Below are 13,637 nucleotides of genomic sequence, written 5' to 3' on the forward strand. Positions count from 1 at the left end.
AATGTGACAACTAAGAACTATTAGGCTAGGTCCTAACTTTCTTATATTCAATTCATATAAATCATCAGAATCATCACTGCTACCTAAAGTTGCCATGTCGCTCTGCTCTCTTGTCATATAGCATAAAAAGAGATCTGTTGAACTGGTTCTACTGTGTGCTCTGGCAAGGTGGCTCTAAGAGTTCCCGGGTAAAAGCTGACTCAGCTACCTTAGAGCTGGCTCCGGGGCATAGCTTCCCGCAGTCCTTGAAGCAGTGTGCTTCTCCTTCACGAATTCTCCAGCAGTTCTTGCAGTGCAATGCAATGCTCACAAGCGGATCAAGCTGCAGAGGGGAACAAGAAAGAAAACCAGCTAAGCAAAATAAAACTGTGGTGTGAATGTGCTGGTTAAAGGAAGTGTACACTATAGAAATCCCTTTCCATTGGGACTAAAACTAAAGCCCTTTTACAACAGATGCAAGAAAGGGAGGGGTGGGAAAACACCATAGACATTACACTGAGGTCATAGGTCTAAACTGGTCTTTAAAGATTTTTCTGACACTTAAACTCAGTAAGATCAATAATTGGTAATCAAATTTAAGTTCCTTAGAGTCTAGCCCATTCTAATACAAACAAAAAATTGCACGTAGCAATTACTTGTGCACTTGGAAACAAAACAGAAAGTTCAAGTCAATATGTATAAAATAAAAATTTCTCTCTGAATACTAGACCACTCCTAGAGATAGCAGAGGTCCCAGTGTAGCCAATTCCTTTCCACCCTGAAATAATCTGGGCTTGGTTCATTTTCACCCACCATTGCCAGCCCTGGTGAGATTGAGTTCAAAGGCTCCAAAAACAATAGCAGGGAAGGTCCATGCTGCAGGAAGGGAAGGGGCTCCAGAGAACTAACAAAAAAACAAAACCACCCAGAGCTGCTTTTTCCTTTAGGAAGATTTTAAAAACATCAACATTTGCCAAAGGAAGAGGAAACTTTTATTAAAACCAAATTTTCCCACTGAAACAGTTAAGTAACACAAAACACAGAAGAAATCATTCCTTTTGCAAAAAGCAACTTTTTTTAACCTCAAAGAACATTTTGCCAAGAAAACTTTGATGTAAATAAATGGAAGTCAAAAACAAGCCCAAAAGACAGCATTCCTAAATAATTACTGAAAGGAAAATCTTATCAACCTTGAAATTCAAGGGAAATGCTTGGCAAATAACATCAAAACCTTTCTAACTTCAGCTTAAATTGAAATTCACAAACAATTTTAACAAGAAACTCTAGACATGGAAAAGGCACACAAACTACACACGCAAATCTCACACACGCACGCAACACACACAAATCTGACCTTTTCAGCCATCACTTAATAATGTGAAGGAATACAAGAAGCATTCTCAATGTGGACATCCTCAAAAACAAACTCATCAGCTGAATAGCATCTACATACAGGCCTTGAGTTTCAGAGCAAACTGTTGAAATCCTGGTATTTTCCAAATGCTGAGGCCAGAGAAATTTGGCAGATTTACACTCAACTTGCTTTTTCCTCTGCCAAAGAATAACAACATTGGGGGGGTTGTGCTAAGCCACCCTGTTCAGAAGAAACCATGTTTGTAAATTATATACATTGTCTGGGGGTATCCAGATTACAAGAAAATTCAAAAATACATTTTCTTTTGGAAATGGACACATTACTGATTCTCTTTTTTTAAATCAGAAACCAACTTACACTTTTAATTTACAAAAGTGCTTATACTTCGCTTCCAACTGCCCAGCCCTATCACTACCTCTGCATGTAATTCCTTCCTTATCATCCTTAAAAACCATGCCCAGGCACTTCTGTCTCTATTCAATTTTCTCTAATTATTCTTAGTAATTTCAGAACTCTTTATTCCAAGTTTTCCAGCATTTATTTTCGACCTGACATTTTTGTTGTTGCTTTGTGCCATACCCAGTAGTGTTCAAAACCTACTCCTGGCTGAGCTCAGGGAGTGGTGGCTTGGTAGACTTTATAGGATGCCAGGAATCAAACCTGGTTGGCTACATGTAAGTATGTTCTCTCTACAGGTTATTCTATCTCTCTGACCCTAAATGCTGGGCTTGGGGGATCAGAAGGAATGCAAGGGAACAAATCTGGGTCTACAAATCTGGCAAGCACTCTACCCACTGTACTATCTCTCTGGCCTTCACTCAACCTGGCACTTAATCCTCCTCCTAGAACTGATTTCAAATGAATTAAAAACTAGACAAGAATTGCATATTTCTGAACAGATAGTACTAAAGATAAAGTATCTGCCTTGCATGTAAGTGCTTTGACCATAACCCTAATTTGATCCTAGGTACCACAAATGATTGCCTGAGCACAGAACTAGGGATAAGCCCTGAGCACTGCCATATATGGACCCCACCCACCACAGATAAGGAATAACATAATTTTCTTTTTTCTTCTTCTTCAGTAATCTGCCTCCCTCTTTTCTCATATCAAGCACACCATCTAAAGGTATGGATAAAAAAAACCAAGTCTCTTAACCAAACATAACTTTACTATTTATATGTGATTCAGCAAGTTCTCAGGTAATACATGGACTGAGTTTAGGTCAGAACTGTGGTTCACTGCTAGGAAGAACAGGTTTGTGAAATGGAATCTAATATGCAGAAACAATTCTGAACTATCCAAATATGCAAGTCAGAGCCTATCTCCCCACAATTGAATATCAGACCAATAAGCAAGGTTGGTGTATAATCTGAAGGTACTGTTCAGAAAACCCAAGAGTATTTTTAAAAATGGAAGTCAGTGCACCCATTAAAATTGGTACTATAAAATAAGCATTGCTATAGCAAGTTCTAGCAACTTATCACAAAACTTGCCCTAAACTTTTTCTAAAGTCAGTCAACTCTTTTGCTTAGCTATGAAAGTTGAATTATTGCCAGTCAATCATGCCATGCAAAGCATAAAGCACAACAAACTAAGAAAATAACATTTAAGTTTTTGGGGTCACACCCAGAAGAACTCAGGGGTTACTCTTGGCTCTGCACTTAGAAATCGCTTCTTACAGCCATGGGGACCATATGGGGCACTGGGGCTCTAAACTAGATCTGTCTAGGTCAGCAGTGTGCAAGACAAACACTCTACCGCTATGCTATCACTCCTGCCCCGAATATGAATTCCAGCCTATCATCATAGTACATTTTTCTTCGATTCAATTCTTAAGAATTTAAGAAGTGTGCAGAGTTTTTTTATTGGGGGGGGGTAGTGCACACTTGGTAATACTCAAGGGTTACTCCTGGCTCTGCTCTCAGAAATCACTCCTGGTGGGCTTGGAGGATCATATGGGATACCAGCGGATCAAATTCCAGGTGGCACGTACAATGCAAGCACGCTACCCGCTGTGCCATCGCTCCAGCCCCCAACTTGCATAGAACCTGAGTAAGACCGAAGCATAAATAGACTTTAAAAAAATATAATTCTTAGCAGTCAACACAGCAGCTAAGCAGTGGGCAAAAATGACAGGTTTTCTCCACTGTTTCACTGGTTTCTTGGCACTGTTGTTTCCAAGTACAGCAGAGCTTGCTCTTTCAAGACACCATTTTGTCCACCCAGTCCCCAAAACCAAATTAACCCAGGTGTATTCTAAATTACTGTTAACTCAAATTATAAAGAAGCAGCACATAATAACATGAACATAATTTTGAGAAAAAAAAAAAAAAAAACAGCCAAATCCAGTTTTCCTACTTAATGTGATCTTACACAAACCATCTAACCTCTGGGTATGTTACCTAGCCCAGAACTGAGGTAAATACCTCCCACCTCTGAAAGTCAGTAATGATACCAACTATCATTTTGCGAGCCCTCTGTTCCAGAACCATGATAACCACATACTTAACATCATTTAAATTAATCCTAATAACAAAAAATAAAAAAGAGGGCATATTATCCCCATTTCAAAGATTAAAAATAACATTAGATCAGTTAATTAAATGTAGTCCCCAATACTATGTTCTTTAAGAAGTGACAAAATCGGGGCCGGAGAGATAGCATGGAGGTAAGGCGTTTGCCTTTCATGCAGAAGGTCATCGGTTCGAATCCCGGCGTCCCATATGGTCCCCCCGTGCCTGCCAGGAGCAATTTCTGAGCATGGAGCCAGGAGTAACCCCTGAGCACTGCCGGGTGTGACCCAAAAACCACAAAAAAAAAAAAAAAAAAAAAAAAGAAGTGACAAAATCACGAATCAATTAAGTCTTGTGGACTCCAAAAATCTATGTTCTCAATTACCAGTAAATTAAACTATATCTTAACTGTATGTAAGCATTGAAACTAAAAGCTCAGAGTAGATATTCTTAGTTCAGATTCCTGTTTCCTACCTCTTAAAATAATTGAAGTGCTAAAGCAGCATGGTAGGAAAAGCATAAAGCGCACCAAACCATGACAGTAACACAAATCATCTGCCTGATACTACAAATGTTCTCTTGTTCTGGCTCTAAAAAAAAATACTGATTCAACCAAGCACAATTAATGGCAAAAAATCTGAAAAAATCATCTTCTCCAAATATTCAAATATGTAGAAAAGACAGGTAAGCTCTACACATGATTCTGGAGAAAAGCACTGGGGATGTGACAGTCCCCAAGATCCCAGTCTTTCAGAGGAAGATGATATGTCACTAGTCCTCAAGTACTGAACACTAAAGGGCACTATGAAGTCAAAGAAAAGAGAAACCCTGGGTGAATCAGGAAGAGGAATATGGGCGTAGGGCAGATTCCCTTCTTTAGGTGTTTTGGATTTTCCAGTCATTTTAAAAACTTGAGATTTGGTAATGAGGAAAAGAAATTACCAGGAATTTTTCCAGAATTCCCCAAATTATAAACTATCCTTATAAACTTCCAAACATGTTTTCTCATATGGATATATAAAACATGATTGAAATAAGAAATAAACTTGTTAGCATTTTCAAGGAACTTTAACCTATAACAAATATTCAAATACTGGAAAATGCCGGTAACATTATTGGGTAGTATGCCAATAATGGGCCAAATCCAGCCCACAGTCTGTTTTAGTAAATAAAAGTTTTACTGGAACACAGCCCCACTTGTTCATTTCACATATCTTCTATGGCTGCTTTCACACTAAAACAGCAGAGCTGATAGCTGTGGCCAAGTCCATATGGTCTGCAAAGTCTAAAATGTTTACTATCTGGCCCTTTGGAAAAAAAGTGTGTTGACCTCTGCAATAACCTGTACACCAGTCAAAGGAAGGTAACTTCTCTACAAAGTGTCACAGTGAAATCTGCCAACTAAAATGCTTATTTTGCTTCAGAAACTTTTTTCCTGGAATCCCACTCACAGGACTTGTATACAACATATTATGCATATAAACTTATATTTATTTTATTTGCAAGAATGACTCATGAGTAGCAGCAGGCAGGGCCATGAACACACATTTATAGCATAGCAACAGCAACAAGCAATCAAGACCAATTTTGTCCTGCAGGCTCCTAGTCTGCCCTGGCTCTAGGAAATGTTAAGCTTAGTCTTCAACTAACTTGAGCAAACTTTTCTTTCCTCACTTTCAGCCTGATTTTAGCAGATTCTTCTACCTGCCAATATCTCTGTATTGTTTTCATTCTAACAGGAAAATTGCAATGTTTTCCTATTTACCTTATTTCTTCAAGAATTTAGAAAAAACACAAATTTCCACAAAAATCATGGATACCAAATTTTCTCCAAGCTCATCTCCAAGATGAGGCATCACATTCAGCAGGTTAATGAATAGAGGGGAAAAAAAAAAAGACTTGAACAATTCTTCTATGTAGGAGGAAAAATAAAGTCTCCAGAATGCTTGAAAGAAAAGATGATTTGTCTCTTCGCTATAGAGAATAGCCAAAAAACAGAAAGAATAAAGATTTAATGCTTCTGTTATAACCAACAGATTTAAGGCCCAAATATCAAAGCACCTTCCTCTTCCAAAATTTATAAACTGATTGAGAGAACTTTCAGTGTACACTATGACTGTAATGAGTGTCATTAAGTCCAAGACTACATTTCTGAACATAACCTACTTAAAATTTAAAATCTCAAACTCACTCATCTAGTGTGGTCTGGTGACCCACCTAAATCCCATTTGGAGGAGTCTAACTGCCAAAGACTCATTTACTTGTGCCAGAAATATAAAGAACAAGGATCAAATCCAAGGGAACAAAGCCTGTAAAAGCATCAGGAGAGTTCTAGGCTCAAACCAAATAGAATCTTGCACCAAACCCAGCCTGCCCATCTTGGGCACATGACCTCAGCCAACTGTCCGAGCAGTCTCCCACAGGCAAAATGGACATTGAAACTTCCTTGCTGGGTTGCCATGTGTGACATACACAAAATACAGTAGGTGCTAATAAACAGCTCTTAATATAAACTCAATATTTAAGGAGCAGCTGTCAGAAGAGGAGACAGTGATGAAGATAGAATAATAAGGGATGAATTATTAGGTTGAATCATATGAAATTGCTGAGACTTGACCGTTTTGACTCATAAAATTAGCAAGTTTTAGATAAATATTATCGAGGGTTCTACAGGGAATCCTGAAAGGAGAGAACATGAAAGACTAATAGTTCATACTCATTTCCCCGCTGCTGGCAGCTTAGAAGAAATCCAGACACCAGATGGGAAGGCTACAGACTAAAATAGAAAATCCCTTAGTCAACTCCTCAGTAGATGGAAGGTGTGACTTCAGGGAAGGGAAAATTCTGTAACAGACAGACAGACAAGGATGAAGAAACACACCCACACCTCACTCCTAAGTAGCCAGCATAACTCATTCTCTTTCTCTCTTCCTTCTCCATCCCAACCCTTTCTTTTTCATTCCTGACTTCCCTAAGTAAGGCCCAAAGGTATCATTTGTTAACCAGTTTGGGAAAGAAACAGATGTCATATTTATGGTCAAATGACATTACAGATTGCATAGCAGACCTTTCAGAGTCTTACAGATTGTAGCTTGATAGAGAAATCTTTTCAAAGAAAATGAAAACATTAATTTGAAAAAAAATATATGTACCCCTCTGATCAATTCAGCACTTTTTTTACAACAGTTAGATTGTTATAAAAACAATTTAACTGCTCACTGATGAGCTTATGTGCGCATGTATATGCAGTATGTATGTATATATAAAATCACAGTGCATTTACTAAATATTTGTCCAAATATTTATGTACAGTAATGCACTGCAGAGCAATGTGCTACACTCAGAATTGAGCACTTCAGTGGTTCTGTGTGTGCAAACAAGTGTAGTTACAAAAACCTAAAAAATACAATTTACTTCACACCTATATTATATGGCGTAGTCTATTGGGAATAGGCATCATTGCACATGGGTATAGACATCATTGGATATGCAGTTTGTCACTGGCTAAAATGTTGAGAAATGTCTATATTTGTATGTATAATATATGTGATTAAATATTATTTAGTACCACACATGCACACAAAGAATTTGGGGAGGAGGGGTTTGGTTTTTGGGTCACACCCGGCAGCACTCAGGGGTTACTCCTGGCTCTGTGCTCGGAAATCCCTCTTGGCAGGCACAGGGGACCATATTGGATGCCAGGATTCAAACCACCATCTGACCTGGATAGGCTGCACGAAAAGCAAATGCCCTATCGCTCTCTGACACCTCAAAGAATTCTTGACTTTTGTGCAAATATGGATGAACCTTGAGAGTTTTATGTTAAGTGAAAAAAGACAGAGAGAGACAAATCCTCCATGATTTCACTCTCATCTAGATTCTCTGAAGCAAAACCACTAACTAGGCTAAAATCAGAGACAAAAAAATCCAATAATTATAACAAAAGAACAAGCCTGTATTAAGGACAAAACTGGTGAAATAGATCAAATGAGGCAAGCTTCACATTCATTCACTATAATGAGTAATGAATATTTATATTAAAAATATTTTAAATTAATATCTTTAAGCATCAGGATTACAAACAGTTTGGAGTTGGGTAAAAATATTTTTAATATAAGTATTTAAGATATAAACAAACCAAAAAGATATATCATAACTGATATACTGCAAATATGAAAGTTGCTAAGATACGACTTATTGTAATAACCACAATATATTAAAATGAGTCATTATATTACACTCGGAAATTGTATGTCAGTTTTTCTTCAAAAGTTAAGAGAACAAAATTAAATAAAAACGAAAAAAAGAAAAAAGTTAGAAAATAGGGGCCGGGCGGTGGCGCTCGAGGTAAGGTGCCTGCCTTACCTGCGCTAGCCTAGGAGACGGACCGCGGTTCGATCCCCCGGCGTCACATATGGTCCCCCAAGCCAGGAGCGACTTCTGAGCGCATAGCCAGGAGTAACCCCTGAGCGTCACCGGGTGTGGCCCAAAAACAAAAAAAAAAAAAAAAAAAAAGTTAGAAAATAAAAAATATCAATTAACACTCTTAATTTTCTTTTCTTTTCTTTTCTTTTCTTTTCTTTTTTTTTTTTTTTTTTTTTTTGGTTTTTGAGTCACACCAGGCGGTGCTCAGGGGTGACTCCTGGCTGTCTGCTCAGAAATAGCTCCTGGCAGGCATGGGGGACCATATGGGACACCGGGATTCGAACCAACCACCTTAGGTTCTGGATCAGCTGCTTGTAAGGCAAACACCGCTGTGCTATCTCTCTGGGCCCAACACTCTTAATTTTCTATATTCACTTCTTACTAGAGTTATTGGTTATTTTTCAAACCCTATTGGTCAACACCCAGTTACTGAGTCTGTCAAAGCAACTATGGGATGACACACAACCAGTCCAATATACAAGTAGCTATTTTGGACCTAAATCTAAATCTCAAAATCTCTATAAGGAATGACAGCATTTTGAGTAGAGACTGGTGAAATTGTCCTTCGCTCAATACCACTACTCTGAACAGAGCTCAACCTCACTGGTAATTAGCTCCTCTTTCTCAGGCTGTTCGGTTTGGCTTTCATGTATATAACTCCATTCCTGTGGCACATCAGCACTCTACATTACCATGAGACATCCATGTTTTCTCTGTTCTCTCCCAGCAATGTGGTAATCCTTGATGATTACCCTCACACATAATACTATGGAAGCTTTCATCAGGTGAGGATCTCAAAGCACTTTTACAAGAGTTCACAGGGATGCCACCCACCTGGGTCAGACTAGATTTTCTAGTTTTCTAATGGAGTGTCTGGCATTTTGTTTTTCCTAAGCTTGACTCTGGAGTTCCTGTGTCTGTTTACCCTCATAGACAGATAATTAGCAGAGCTTCAGTGGGGAGCCTCTTGAAAGCAGGAGTTCTGTATAGCCAACACCTTACTGTAATCTCCAATGTCTGCTCTAGAATCATGCCAGAATTATTTAAATACTTGCGTAATGAATGAAGCTTAAAATTACAAACTGAAAGCATTCACATTTCCACCTCATAAACTTGGTAATAAATACTTCTTTATCACCACAGAGCTACCTTTCTACCCAAGGCTTAAAACCAAAGGAATATAAAAGGTGCTCACCTACTAACTAAACAAGGTTACACTTTGCAAAATGATTAACTTACGACATTTCCACAGTGAGGGAACAAAAAAAGAGGAGGGTATCAAAATAAACAACTGATATTTTTAAAAACCATCCTGCCAATACTCTTTTGTAAGTCTCTGTCTGCAATCAACCCAAATATATAGCTATAATACATAACATAATTATGATTCAACAAGAACAAGCTGAATAAAAAGCAACCAGCATTCTTCTTCAAATTGTTTGTTTGGCTTCATTTAGATTTGCCTACAACCTTTTCAAGGTTATATGGAAAACCTCTTGTCCTCTCTGCAAACAAAACAAAAAAATAACAAATAAGCATAGAGATCTACTCAAAAAATTTTGAAAGAAAAATGAATGTCTTAGATGTCTTTTACTTTCTTGTGGCTGTCATTGAGTATGGAGTATGTATGCATTTGTATATCCTACATCCATAATCATGCCAGTCAAGCAGTTCATTTATAAGAAGTAACTGCCAGGGCCCGGAGAGATAGCACAGCGGCGTTTGCCTTGCAAGCAGCCGATCCAGGACCAAAAGGTGGTTGGTTCGAATCCCGGTGTCCCATATGGTCCCCCGTGCCTGCCAGGAGCTATTTCTGAGCAGACAGCCAGGAGTAAGCCCTGAGCACTGCCGGGTGTGGCCCAAAAACCAAAAAAAAAAAAAAAAAAAAAAAAAAGAAGTAACTGCCAGACCTGTAATAAATTATATAACGAACTACTATATTTTACATAATAGTTGTTTCAAGTTTATACCTTTATTCTTCTTGCAAAAAAGGGGGATGCAACCATTAAATGAAGCTTTTTGTTATTGGTAATCTACTTTATTTATTTTGGATTTTTGGGCCACACTAGTGAATCTCAGGGATTACTCCTGAATATGCACTCGGAAATCGCTCCCTCTGGGGCACCGGGGATCGAACCGATGTCCATCCTGGATCAGCCGCGTGAAAGGCAACTGCCCTACCACTGCGATATCGCTCCGGCCCACCTACTTTTATTCTTTTAACTTTATTTAAACACTGTGGTTTACAAAAGTGTTCATAATACAATTGTTTCGAGCATTCCATGTTCTAACAGCAATCTCATAATAGTGTGACTTTCCCTCCACCACTGTCCTCAGTTTTCCATTCTCCCAAATCTGCCCCTTAAAAATATAAAAGTAATTTATTTTAAAATAGCTTAATTAAAAATACTGAAAATAAATTACTTTTATTTTATATTGGTTGTTACAATAAAATGGCTAATGGAATTGTTTAAAAATACTTCAGTAAAAAAATTTATGACAATGGTTATATTTCATAAGTAGGGTCTAAAAGTGAATGTCTGAAGATTTACTAAATTGTCACTTGTTGAGCCCTCTGTGTTACTGTTTTTGTTAACCAAATTTAGTTGGCTTCTAAGCTACTTTCCCATCTAACTTAGTATGTTCCTACTTGGCTGTTAGTATTATGAATTTGGAGGTGTCATGCGGCCATTTATGCAGCCTCACACTCCAGGAATTTCAGGACCTATTGAACTAGATCCATGACTTTCAGGGGCTTGGCTTGGCATCTTGAATATCGATATAGCTACTGGAGCTCCCAGCAGGGGGGAAGGGTGAGACTACCAGTCCCCACTCTGAAAAGAACCCAAAATTTTCAGACCAAAAACCAGTGTACCTGGAATTTTCGTCAGTTTAGGGTCTCTATAGAGACTAATCTGAAGTAGTAAACTGAGGCCTTTTGTGTGACAGCAGTTGCAGTGTAGGGACTGCAGCTAGGGCTTTGGAAGGGCAGGAACTTCTCCCAAGTTTGCCCTGGCACTTTCAGCCTGAAAAACAGTGTACTTGTGAGTTTTAGAGGCTTGATTGTTCCTGAGATTAGTAGTGAGGCTGTGAAGCTGGGCTATTGTTTACATGGTGGCAGTTGTGGGATGTGGTAAAGCTTTTTATTAAAAATGATTTGTAAAGTTATTTGTGCTGGTATTACTTTTTTTTTATAAAGTGGTACAGGGGGGCTAAGAGATAGTACAGCAGGTAAGGTGTTTTTGTCTTTCATGTAGTCAACCCAGTTCAATCTCTGGTATCCCATATGGTTCCCTGAGTCAACCAGGAGTGATCCTTGAGCACAGGAGTATATAGCCAAGCAGGTATGGCCAAACCCAATAATAATATTTTAAAATAAGACAAATTTTTAAAAACAGGGTGGATGATTATATACTGGAACAATCATGGAGTAAAATATGGTAACAGATAAAGCTCTTGAAAAGAAACAGAATCTTATCATCTTTTAGTAATAATCAGGGTGGCTTTCCTTCCTTGCCAGATAATATATTACAGTGACAATGAACAATGAGATAAAAATGAAAGAATCCTATTGACTCTGGGTCTAGCACTAAATGAACAGCTTTATCATTCTCCAAACTATTTTCTTGATAAAATTATTACAAGGGGAAACAAATGGGAGAACTGTGAACTCATACGTTAGAACACTCCCACACCACAGCAGTGAGACCCTGGGAAGTTACTTACCCTCACTAGCATGCAACTTTTCTCCCCTACAACCTGAAAGTGGTGGTCCAAGTTCTACAGTGACCTCATGACTAAATTTTTCTCCACCTCAAAGATTCTGTTTAATCATCTTACTGTCAGCACGATTCCTCAAAAATCATGCCAACAAGAAAAGATAACACTTGAACTGAAAACAGTTGTCCAATGACTCCTGTACTGAGATAGCACCCAACCCACTCAAAAAAAAAAAAAAAGTAGGTGAAAATGCTAATACCAAGTTAGGTGCTTGCCCTATATGCAACTAACCCCAGTTCAAAACACATGGTTCCCTGGAATGATTTCCAAGCAAAGCCAGAAGTAGTCACTGAGTACTCTTCACACACACACACACACACACACACACACACACACACACACACACACACACGCAGAGAGACAGAGAGAGATAGAGAGATAGAGTGTGTGTGTGTGAGAGAGAGAGAGAGAGAGAGAGAGAGAGAGAGAGAGAGAGAGAGAGAGAACGCCAAAAAAAGCAGAAAACAAATAGCAGAGAACAGGATGAGGGGTAGAGTTCTCAAGAACAATCTCATGGGACAAGAGATGGTCCCGATTCTCAAAACATGTTATTCAAGTGAACAAAATTAGATTCAGCATGTCCAATTCCCCTGCCACTCTAAACTCATCTTCCTTGAGTTCTCTTAGGGCCTTTGAACCACAAATAAGTCTTGATCTCAAAGCAAGAAACACAAACTCCTGTCAGAAGTCCAGCACTGCCTTTATCCCACGCCTTATTCCCCCCACCAGCAGCACTCCATGATCTATTACTGGATCTTTAATCTGCCGATGTTGCAGTCAGTGGTCACTTAGCCACCTCAACTCTCCTGATTTCCCTGAGCTAGCCCAAAATGTCTGTAACCTCATCCAGTCATCACCCCATGGGTAACTTAGCTCTAATTCCCAGATCTGGCCCAAAATGTCTATAACTTCATCTAGCCACCACCCCATAAGTAACTTACCCCTAATTACCTGCTAGCTCTCCAAGAACACATTATCTTTTGTACCCCCTTCCTCTGCATTGGTATACCTAAAATTCTTTTCTCTATTTAGAGGTGCCAATGCTACAAAACCTCCTGATAGAAGCAAGTCTCCTCTGAAGCCTCCATGCTTACAAGCTTACAAGCCCTCAGATACAAACATTATATGATAAATTTTATGTGCCCAGAAACTAAACTCAAATTATATTTTTCTGCTTAGTGAGTAGAACTTGAAGCAACCGTTTTTCTCATCCCTGAAATATCAGACATCTAAAAAATAGGTTCCTAACATGTTTATGGGTGAATGTATAAACAATGATAAAGAATTTAAAAGTTAAGACGAAACTACTAAAGGTAATAGGAACAATCAAAATTAGAAGAGAAATAGTTATGTTAATGAAAAAAAAGGTAGACCTGCATTTAATGTTGTAAGGCAGGGGTCTCAAACTCGTGGCCCACGGGCGGTTTGCAGCCCTCCTTACAACATTTTGTGGCCCTGCCCTAGAGGAATCTTTTTTTGTTTTGTTTTGTTTTGTTTTAGTTGTTTGAGTCACACCCCCCAATGTTCAAGGCTTACTATTGATTTTGCACTCAAGGATCACC

The 13,637-nt window shown here is 38.6% G+C and overlaps 1 protein-coding gene across 2 annotated transcripts in view; it reads right to left on the bottom strand.

Annotated features, from left to right (window-relative positions):
* The window catches only part of ACVR1 (activin A receptor type 1), a 146,091-nt gene that overhangs the window by 82,950 nt on the left and 49,504 nt on the right, over window positions 1-13,637 (bottom strand). For both annotated transcript variants that reach the window (XM_049773122.1, XM_049773120.1), the window contains exon 2: window positions 209-322. The gene's annotated coding sequence lies outside the window, so the exon portion shown is untranslated. The remainder of the gene's footprint in view (window positions 1-208; window positions 323-13,637) is intronic.

Source organism: Suncus etruscus, chromosome 5 (genome assembly GCF_024139225.1).
Source record: "Suncus etruscus isolate mSunEtr1 chromosome 5, mSunEtr1.pri.cur, whole genome shotgun sequence".
Taxonomy (NCBI): Eukaryota; Metazoa; Chordata; class Mammalia; order Eulipotyphla; family Soricidae; genus Suncus; species Suncus etruscus.